Raw genomic sequence first — 9,310 nt, 5'->3', positions numbered from 1 at the left:
GGCGGCCCGGAGGGGAGTGGGACCCGAATGCAGGGCTTTGTGGCCGCACCCCATGGCGGTGGCCTTTTCTACGGCTCTGTAACCCTCCATGCTCTTTAGGTGGGTCCCTGCCTCACCTCGCCCTGACCTTCCCATCACTCCCACCCCCTGCAAAGAAAACCCTTAAGAAACAGCAGCAGCGCCCTTTAAAAGTGCTACAGGCACTGAGGGCCCCACATATTTCCTAACAACAGCTCATTACCAGAGACACTGCTTGTTTTAGACCAAACTTAACCATCTTCCCACACAAACCTTCTGTTCCCACTGTTTGTTGTGAGGGTCCCCCTCCCTGCTGCTGATTTTGAAGCCGGCTACAGATTGCCTCCACTAGCTTAGCTGTTCTGTGTATGTAAAGAAGTCCAGAACCATTTCTAGCACCCCCCCCCCAATTTTTTTTCCTTTTTTTTTTTTTTTTTTTTTTTTTTTGAGATGGGGCCTGTCCATCCTGAGCAAGGGCAAAAAGTTCCTGTGGCCTGTGACCCCTACGTTCACCCCTCCTGGGGACCCTGCTGACGCCCCTGTTTGCCGGCAGATCAGCCTGTCTGGGAAGCAGGTTTTGTTCACATGGCTCCTGCAGGCACGGGACCTCTGGGGTGAAGAGGAGAAGCACTGTGCTCCTCGTCAGGAGAAGGGAAAAGATGAGGTGGCTCGTTTGTGTTTGGGAACAGAAGTGGGGTGGGAGGCGAGGGGGCGTTACCCAGATGAAGCATGTAACACCTGTGCAGTTTATTTCGCTTTCCTCAGTCAACTCGGGGCCGGCTCCCCACCACGCCGCGGTGGCAGTCAGTTCCGTGAGTCCGGGCATCACGGAGGGTGCTCAGCGCTAGAATCTACCCACAGTCAATGGATCAGTTAGCAGGTCAGCAGCAGGACATGAGGTAAGCTTGAACTTGATGTAACAGTCATTCATTATTTGGTAAATGATTTTAAGTATGTCCCCTCTCAGTGCAATAAGCAGAAGGTGAGAACTCTGTGCCCTTTCAACTCTCTGCTGCACCCTTTTTAAGGAAACTGGGACAGCATTCCGGGTTTAGACTTCAGTCAGTGATGATGGGCTGGGCGGGGGGGGGGGGGGGGGCACTTCTGTCCCTCAATGAGGACCCGGAAGGGGAGTGAGAATGGGGGGAGAAATCTCATGGTCTTTTTCTGAACTGGTTTGACTAGTTTGAATCAAAACCAAACAATTTGATTTTATAATCTTCCACCACTTTCTTGTACCACTACAAGTAGTTTGAAGCAATTACAGGAAAATCACAGCTGTCCTTTGAGGGCGTATGTGGGCTCTATAAAACCCGAGTAATTTATATGCAACATTACAGGTAAATATATGTATTGTAAACTGGCTTTTTTAGACTCTCATGATTATGAGTTCTGATTTTTTCCTTCTTCACATTCCAAAATAAGTAACAAGTACTAAAGCCATTAAATGTATTTATAACTTAATAAGATACTAGTTAGTCCCCAGAGTATACTGGTCTGCCTAATGTAACAGCTAACCTTTATTAATGGAAACTAAAGGCTGCTTCTCTAACTAGCCCCTGTCTTGTTGCTTTGGAGTCAGCGATGCTGGGATAAAAATCTCACTTTTAGGGTTTGCTGAAAAGATTCTCAGCTGCATGGCAGTGCCCTCGCGGTGGATGGGTGCCAAGTCAGTAAACGCTGCTGAGGCTCCTGCAGGATCTGCCTTAGCAGAAATTGTAGGATTTTAGGTGACCTTGAACCAGACTAGAATGTGTTGATTTTTACCACATTTATATAGTATGAAATACCTTTTGTCTGCTCACAATATGAAGATACAGAGAGTTTTTCTTGGAGCTTCCCCCCGCCCCCTGCAGTTCTACATACTTATTGGGCTCTGAACACCCATTCAACCCATTGAACATCATACCCACTTTGATAGGTGTGAGAAGAATTGGGGTTATGGTCTGAAAATAAGAGGTGTAAAGGAAGGTTTTGTTGCATGTTTAATATGTGCTAAGTTCTTAACTTACAGTAACTCATTTATTCCTTGTAACATTTCCATAAGGGAGACGTTTATTCCAGGCCACCTCACAACGCAGGAAAGGATGACAGCTTCCTGTTCTGTTGGGGAGATGTGGTTTTGCTGGGGGGTTTTCTGCCTCGGGGAAACCCCTCTCTCCGCCCTTTTGCTGGGGCCAGCAGGGATATCTGTGTCTGAGGGTGACATTTACAGTTATCCCTCTGCACCTGTGAGGCCCTGAGCATGACTTCAGGTGCTGGGAGCACGGGCCTGCGTGCCTTCTGGTGCCATTAGGTGATGCGTGACTCCCCAGCAGCCTTCAGGTTGTTGCACTTTGGTCTTTCTAGAGAAATACTGTTCCATCCAGATACTGTTCCAGGCCTGGACTCAGCAGCCGACCCTACTTGAACTCCTTAAGTTCAGGAAATACATATAGAAATTAAACTCAGGAATGGGGAGTCCAGTGATTTTTCAGACTGGTAGAAAGTTTCATCAAGGCCTACTCCAAGGAATGGGCAGGCAAAAGGAGCATGGACTGCCCCCCCCGCCCGCCCCCCACCCCCAGAACAGCTTTGATGTCAGGAGGTACAGCTGACCAAAGGGCTCACTCTTCCCGGAGCTCACATTTACGCGGTCTGTGGTAGGTCGCGTCCCGCACCACTCTGAGCCCTTCCGTGGATTAACTCTTCGTCCTCACACCAATCCTGCCAGGTAGGTTAGTGATCACAGAGCCGGGGGTCAGAACCTCCAACGGAAACCCCACGCTGCCTGCTGGTGCCCCAGGTGTTAACTTCTGAACATAAATAGTCCAGAGAGGGGTTCCAAAGGCCAAGGGCTTACCTGGGCCCCCGGCCACTGCTGTGGTATTATCTCCAGGAGGCTGTGGGGCCTGGCACCAGCAGCACCTGCTTATCTCTGGGCTGGTGGGCTGTTCCAGTCAGCCTCTGGGGCAGCCTCATCCTCACAATAGGCTCCACTTCTAGTGTCATCTACCACCACTTGACTGCCCCAAAGCCCTCCTCCCTCCTAGGCAGATCTAATCCTGTTACCTACCATGATCTACCTTACAGAATCTTAACTCCTTAGTTGGCATCAGGCCCCAACCTGGCATAGCCAGCCTGTTCATCTCTGCATGCCGATCCCCACTTGGGCCCTGGCTGCTCTCCTTGGGCTTCGCTTTGTCCTCGCACAGATGATTTTCCCTGCCTTGAATACTCTTTCATCGCCCCTCCCTAGCCCCTGTCCTCTTGGAAAACTCCTTTTTATTGTTCCAGGCTCTGCAAAAATAATCCCTTAATGCCTTCCCTGAGCATTCCTGACAATTAGTCACACCATTCTTAGTGTTACCATTTCATTTTAAACTTAGTTCTGCTGTAGCATTTGTCACTGTATTGTCATTTTATATATACCATCCATTCTTCACATACACCCATGTGTCCTGTTAGACAGTGAACTCCTCAGAAACAGGAACTGTGTCTTAATTGTCTCTTAAGTGGCCATTCCTGGCACAATCCTGTTCCACAGTGAGTAAATACTGCTGCATTTAAAAAACAATGCAGATTTTACTGTTCAATCTTTACCTACCAATTACAGCCATGGACTTTTTGCTTCATCAAAGACCTTTCTTAGGAAGGGTGGGCACCTAACAATCATAGGAAATGCCCTCTTCCCCCTGAATGCCATCTAAGTATTGCTGAAATTGCCCGTTAGCTGAGAATTCTAAGATAAGTATAGGTCCTCTTTCCTAACGCAAGTGGAAGATTTTATATCTGAGTAGGTACTTAGCTGTAATACTGGATTTAGGTAAAGTGAGGCAGAAGAGGGCAGTGGGATTTATCAAATGATATCGGGTAGAGAAAAGTCAGTGTCTGCTCAGTCCAGAATGTCAGTGCAGTAACTTACAGTTGACAACTTGCTTTGGAAGCAGAGTAAACTGAATTGCTACACTTTTTATGAAATATATGAGCCTCATAGTGAAGAAAAGTGACTCTCTCTGTTAATTTCTTCTAGAAGCTTGTTCTAGAAGAGGGCATATTTTCAGTGAGATTTTGGCACAATCTAAAACATGATTACATGTTATTAGGTACTTCATCTAATACTAATTTGTGGCAATTGATTAAGGACCAGAAGTTGCTTTGGACAACATTCAAATTGAGTCTTAGGTAACAGTAGAATCTTACAGTCTAGAAACAGAATCTGGGCTAGACAACAGGAGGGGTTACATGCAATAGAAGCAGTTTGTTTCTCGTGAATCGGCCCTGGGGGAGCATGGCATGAGGCTTTTCCAACCATCTGAAAGCAGAAAGGAAAGCAGTGAGCCTGTGCCCCACACAAGGAATTCTGCCAAGATGATGTTAAGCAGTTCTGCGAGTAGTGGTTTCAGAAGCATCTTACTGCAAATGTTTCTACTTTTCAAGCTGAAGGATCATTTTTTAATATTGGAAAATTTTGCAGACCCCACCATACACACACACAGACATAATAGTTGATCAAGAAAAATTCAAAATCACAAAACTATTATGAATTCAGTAATGCTTAAGTGCATTTATATATATTCTTCAAAAAGTATATAGTTGAAAAGTATCAGTGTAGGTATGTGGGGGGATCTAAAAAAAGTAGATCCATTCATTCTCTCATTTATTTACCAAATATTTATTGACCAGGTCTGCCCTGGGCTAGTGATTGGCTGTCTTCAGAGGTAGTAGAAAACACTCCAGGAGACAAAGAAATGGATATTTCAGGATAGTATCTTTGCTCTCAGTGCCATATAAATGACTCCAAACTTGTAAATAAGATTTAACCATCAACCTGAAGAGAACACTTCTTAAGTAGATCTTACTGTGGATGGTAACCAGGACACCCTTAGCTGTGGATGTGGTCTAAGCCACTGAGCTTAACTCAACTGTAGGCCAAGACCCAAGTTACAGCTAGTTCTTGTCATAGCCCTGTAGCTACCCTAAATCTCCCATGCTTTCCTGGGTTTTCAGGCAACTCATCACTGTTCTTCCTAGGGTAAAAAGGAGGGAAACTTCCCCATCATCGTTTCCTATATCTGCCTCTCAAGATTTTCCCATACTCCCTTTTTGAGCAGAACTTTTTTCTCGTGATTCTCCCCCCACAGTTCAGGACATTGAATTCACAAAGACAATATGGAAGCTATAGAATAAATCAGTAACAGGCCCTCAAAAAGCATGCCATCTAGTAGGCAGAATCATGCTCTAAAAAGAAAAAAGAAGGGAGAGCTTAACACTACACGCTATTCTAGGTGCTGGGGATATGACAATAAATAACACACAAATCCCTTCTCTCCTGGAGCTCACATTCTAGAGGCAGGTAAGACTGCGGCCTCTGTAATGCTGATGAGAAGTGCACGGACTCCCGGACTCCTGGGGCGGGACCTGACTGTGGGCCTGTGGGAAGGTGCCTTAGTCAGCACCTGGGCGGGGCCTGGGAGGACGGGTGGCGTTCTGACCTGCGGAACTGTGGATTAAGTGAAGGAGAGGCCAACCTCACCCAGAGGAGAGAGTATTAAGAAAGGCATGGAGGTGGGGAAAGATGGAAGGGCCTGTGGAAATACAGTAGGAAAGGGTATACAGCTTGGGGACCAAGCTGTGACTATAGCAATAGATGTCAGCTACAGAGCGTTTACTGTGTGCCAGACTGTGCTATGTTCTTTACATAAGATATCTCTTTAGATCTTGACTACAACCCAGCTGGAAAGGCATGGGAAAACAGGCTCAGAGAGGTAAGTAAGTGGCAGAGCCAGAATTCTAAACTAGGTCATCTGGCTCTGAAGTCCAGGCTCATGACAGTTACACCATATTGGAACCCAAGGTCATGAAGGGCTGCAGATCCCAGGCTGATGAGTGTGGATTTGATTTCATAGGTGATGATCAGAGCTGTCAGGAAGATTAATCCAATGGAATGATGTGACCCAAGACATGTTGTTTGTACTGCATTCCCTGCATGGGCTGAGTGACAAATACTAGGCTTGCCAGTGTGGTTTCCTGGGTGTGGAACAGGCCTGGAGGGAGGAGCCACTATGCGCCCAGGTAGGCCAAGTTCAAAGTTGGTGATGGAAACAGGCAATGCCACTGGACTCCTGGGAGGCCAGCTGGGGAAGGGAGGGCTGTTGTTCACCGAGGCGCCTCAGTCTAAGAACGAGAATTGCAGACACTCCTTCTGAACTTGGCTTTCTTTCATGAGACTTTTGCCTCTGGTGCTGGTCATGCATCTTCCAGTCATGCATGCCAGTCAAATTCCAATTAGCAATTCCTTAAATGTGAGTCAAAAACTGTCCCCCTGATGTCCTCAAAAAAGGGAAATGCTCACTCCCTTCTCTCCATGAAGGTCAGGAGGGAAGGACAGCTGAGCGGGACCTCAAGAACCTGATCCCCACACACTCAATTAAGTGCAGTTCATTAAAGAGTTGGAAGGTGGCTGTCACCAGCCCATCCTCATTAACTGTCACCTAGATTACTGAGCCAGCCTGGTCTCCCCATTCCTCTTCATCCTACACACATCTGTCAGCCTCACTCTTTCATCATGTCACCCAGCCACTTTGAAACCTCCAGGGGGTGCCCACTTCCTCCCAAAGTAGGCCCAAGCTCTTCAGACTGAAGGCTTTGACTTCCTTTCTGCTTGGTTTTCACTATCTCGCCAATTATTGTTCCTACCCGCTGCCCAACCCCGAATTCCTGAAACTTGCCCGCAGCCTCCCTGTATCCATGAACATTACTGACTTCCCTCTGCAGAGGCCGGTCACTGCCTCCTCCTCCTCCTGCCAGAACCTGCCCGTAGTTCCGCCTGAAATAAAGTCCATTCCTAATGCCACCTCCTCCCATCTCAGTGCCGTCTGTCCTTCCCTAGAGTCCCCATAACCCCGAGGTTGTGTCCCTGGTGCAGGTGTCAAGTCCTGGCGTGTCTGTCATCATACTTCTGTGTTCCTTCCAGCCCAGGGCCTGGTACCCAACGAGTTCGTTTGTTTGGAGCCAGGACCGTCTCCTACAGTCCTTGGGCAGCTTCGGTATGGCGGCAGCAAGGCAAGGGACAGGGCAGACCAAAACACTCACTGAGACAGAGACGTCAAATTCTCACTTGGCTGAGAGCTGAAAACATATGAAACTACCGTCGTTGGTTGTAGTCCCTCCTGTAAACTCAGTCACCCAGCAAATGTAGATTTGTTTTTTAACCTGTCACCCCAAGCGAGGAACTGCTTCATAAATTACTGGATATTGAAAGTTGTCTTTGTCATGTTCAGGTTGCTCCCCTCATGGGGACTCAAAGGACCCTGCTCTACCCCCACAAGCCTGTGAGCAGCTATTGCAGCCAGTGCCTGGGATCAGGAACTGAGAGCTGGTCTGAAACCACATCATATACAACAGTCACACCCATTGCAGAGCTGCTTCTGCTGCTCCTGGTCTCTCCACCCTCTTTACAAAGGGCGGCTGGTGATAATTCACCTGCGTTTTATTTTTGAACTTAGAATGACTAGCGTGGCTGACTTTAAAAACAGTGCCTTCTTGTTCTTTGAATAATCTTACCAGCCACTAACTACTCCTTTTAAAAATCTAGACCCCAGACCTCCCCCACTCCCAACCCCCACCCCCACCCCCCAGAGAGGATGAAAGTCAACTTGTCAACTTGGTATTCTACAGAATGCCTGGGAGGCAGCTTGGCCTGTGATCAGAGTAGCACTTGGGGGGAGCCATGCGAGCTGGACGGGCAGCTCTGACTCTGTGGCTGGGAGCCCCCCCCCGCCCCGCCCTCCCAGACAGGATTCTTATCTGCTCCAGGGAAAATGGTTACATGTTCTTAAGGACTTTTTTCCCTGTCAGCAGCTGTACTTTCTAGCAGCTGCTGACCCCTGGCCTCCTTAGAGGTCATGATACAGAACTTGCACTGACAGTGGTCAAGGAAGAGACCCCGGATGAGAGTTCCTCCCCTGTTCTCTGGGAAAGGAAAGTTTTCTCTTGGTAGAGTTTAATGGCCCCTGTGGACACAAGAAAGCTGGGCTGGGTATGCTGTTCTTTCATAGCCCTGAGAGCTTAAATTTAAAGAAAGTTATACACAAGCTTGCATAATCATTGTGTGATTCAGTCCTGGACCTCAGGATTTCCTGCTGGCCATGTGCGCCTTTTTTTTTTTTTTTTTGTAACTGAAGTATGATCACACATAAAAGAGCACAAATCATAAATGAGCAGCTCAATGAATTTTCACAAAATAAATATCCTTGTCACCAGTACCCAGATCAAAAAAGTATGGGGCTCCAAACTTCCCTCATTCCTCTTTCCAAGACTAACCTGTCCTGAGTAGTACCACCATAGACTAGTTTTGCTCAGGTTTGAACTTATATAAATGGGATTATGCAGTGCATACGCTTGTGTCTGTCGTCTTTTGCTTGGTGTTTCCGAGCTTTATCTGTGATGTGTGTGACTGTATTTCCTGATGCTCATTCTTAATGTTCTTGTTCTTTGAATGGGATGGTCCCCAAAACTGCAGCTTAAACTCCATCAGAGAACCGTACTCCACAGCAGACCATTGCAGTTCTGAATGAGATTGTTGTACGTATCCTCATTCCGCTAGCAACAGCATCCCCACCTACAGGAATGAGACGCAAGGAAAGGAAATGATGGGTGTTTGGAGAGATTCTTGGGCCAACATTACAGCTTGAATTCTGTTAAGTAAAGAAAAGGCCATGCTTAGACTTTTGTTCCTAATTCTTTGGAGCTTCTAGGGCTCCCAAGACTTATTGTACTGTGCTTTGAAATTCAGGATGGTCTTTCTGCTGACAAAGTTAGCTGGAGAGAGATCTAGAGGCTGAAGTATCAGCAAAACTTAAGGAAGAACTTCACACATTTTATTGAAGGGAATGGCTGTCCCATCAGTGGGTTTCCAGAACACCTGTTGGTAACGAGATTGTTGACATGTTGATGGAAGAGAGGTTGTTTTAGGTGACCATGGCCTCTCCCACTGGGAGAAAGAATAATGTCAGTTACACTCCACCACCCTTAGCACAGGGGCTTTGCTGTCACTCATTTCTTAGAGGCAAACTCCGCCTGGTTTTCAGCTCTGTGGAAAGGCAGGCTGAGCAGCAGTTTTGAGAGGAGGTTGGAGTGAGGACTGAGGAGGGCTGGCATGGCAGGCAATGGTCTGGCTACAGGCAGGGCGGCTGGAATGCCGCCCACCCAGGAGGGCTCTGTGAATCTGTAGTCCCTCGTTCAGGACCATCTCATGCTAGTGGGAGCCAGCTGGGGCCTGACCACTTTTTGTCCTCCTTTGTTCCTTGTC

This window comes from Pteronotus mesoamericanus, unplaced genomic scaffold (assembly GCF_021234165.1).
Source record: "Pteronotus mesoamericanus isolate MK-2021 breed Mesoamerican mustached bat unplaced genomic scaffold, CSHL_Meso_final contig_78, whole genome shotgun sequence".
Lineage (NCBI taxonomy): Eukaryota > Metazoa > Chordata > Mammalia > Chiroptera > Mormoopidae > Pteronotus > Pteronotus mesoamericanus.
Note: the sequence above shows the minus strand (reverse complement) of the source record.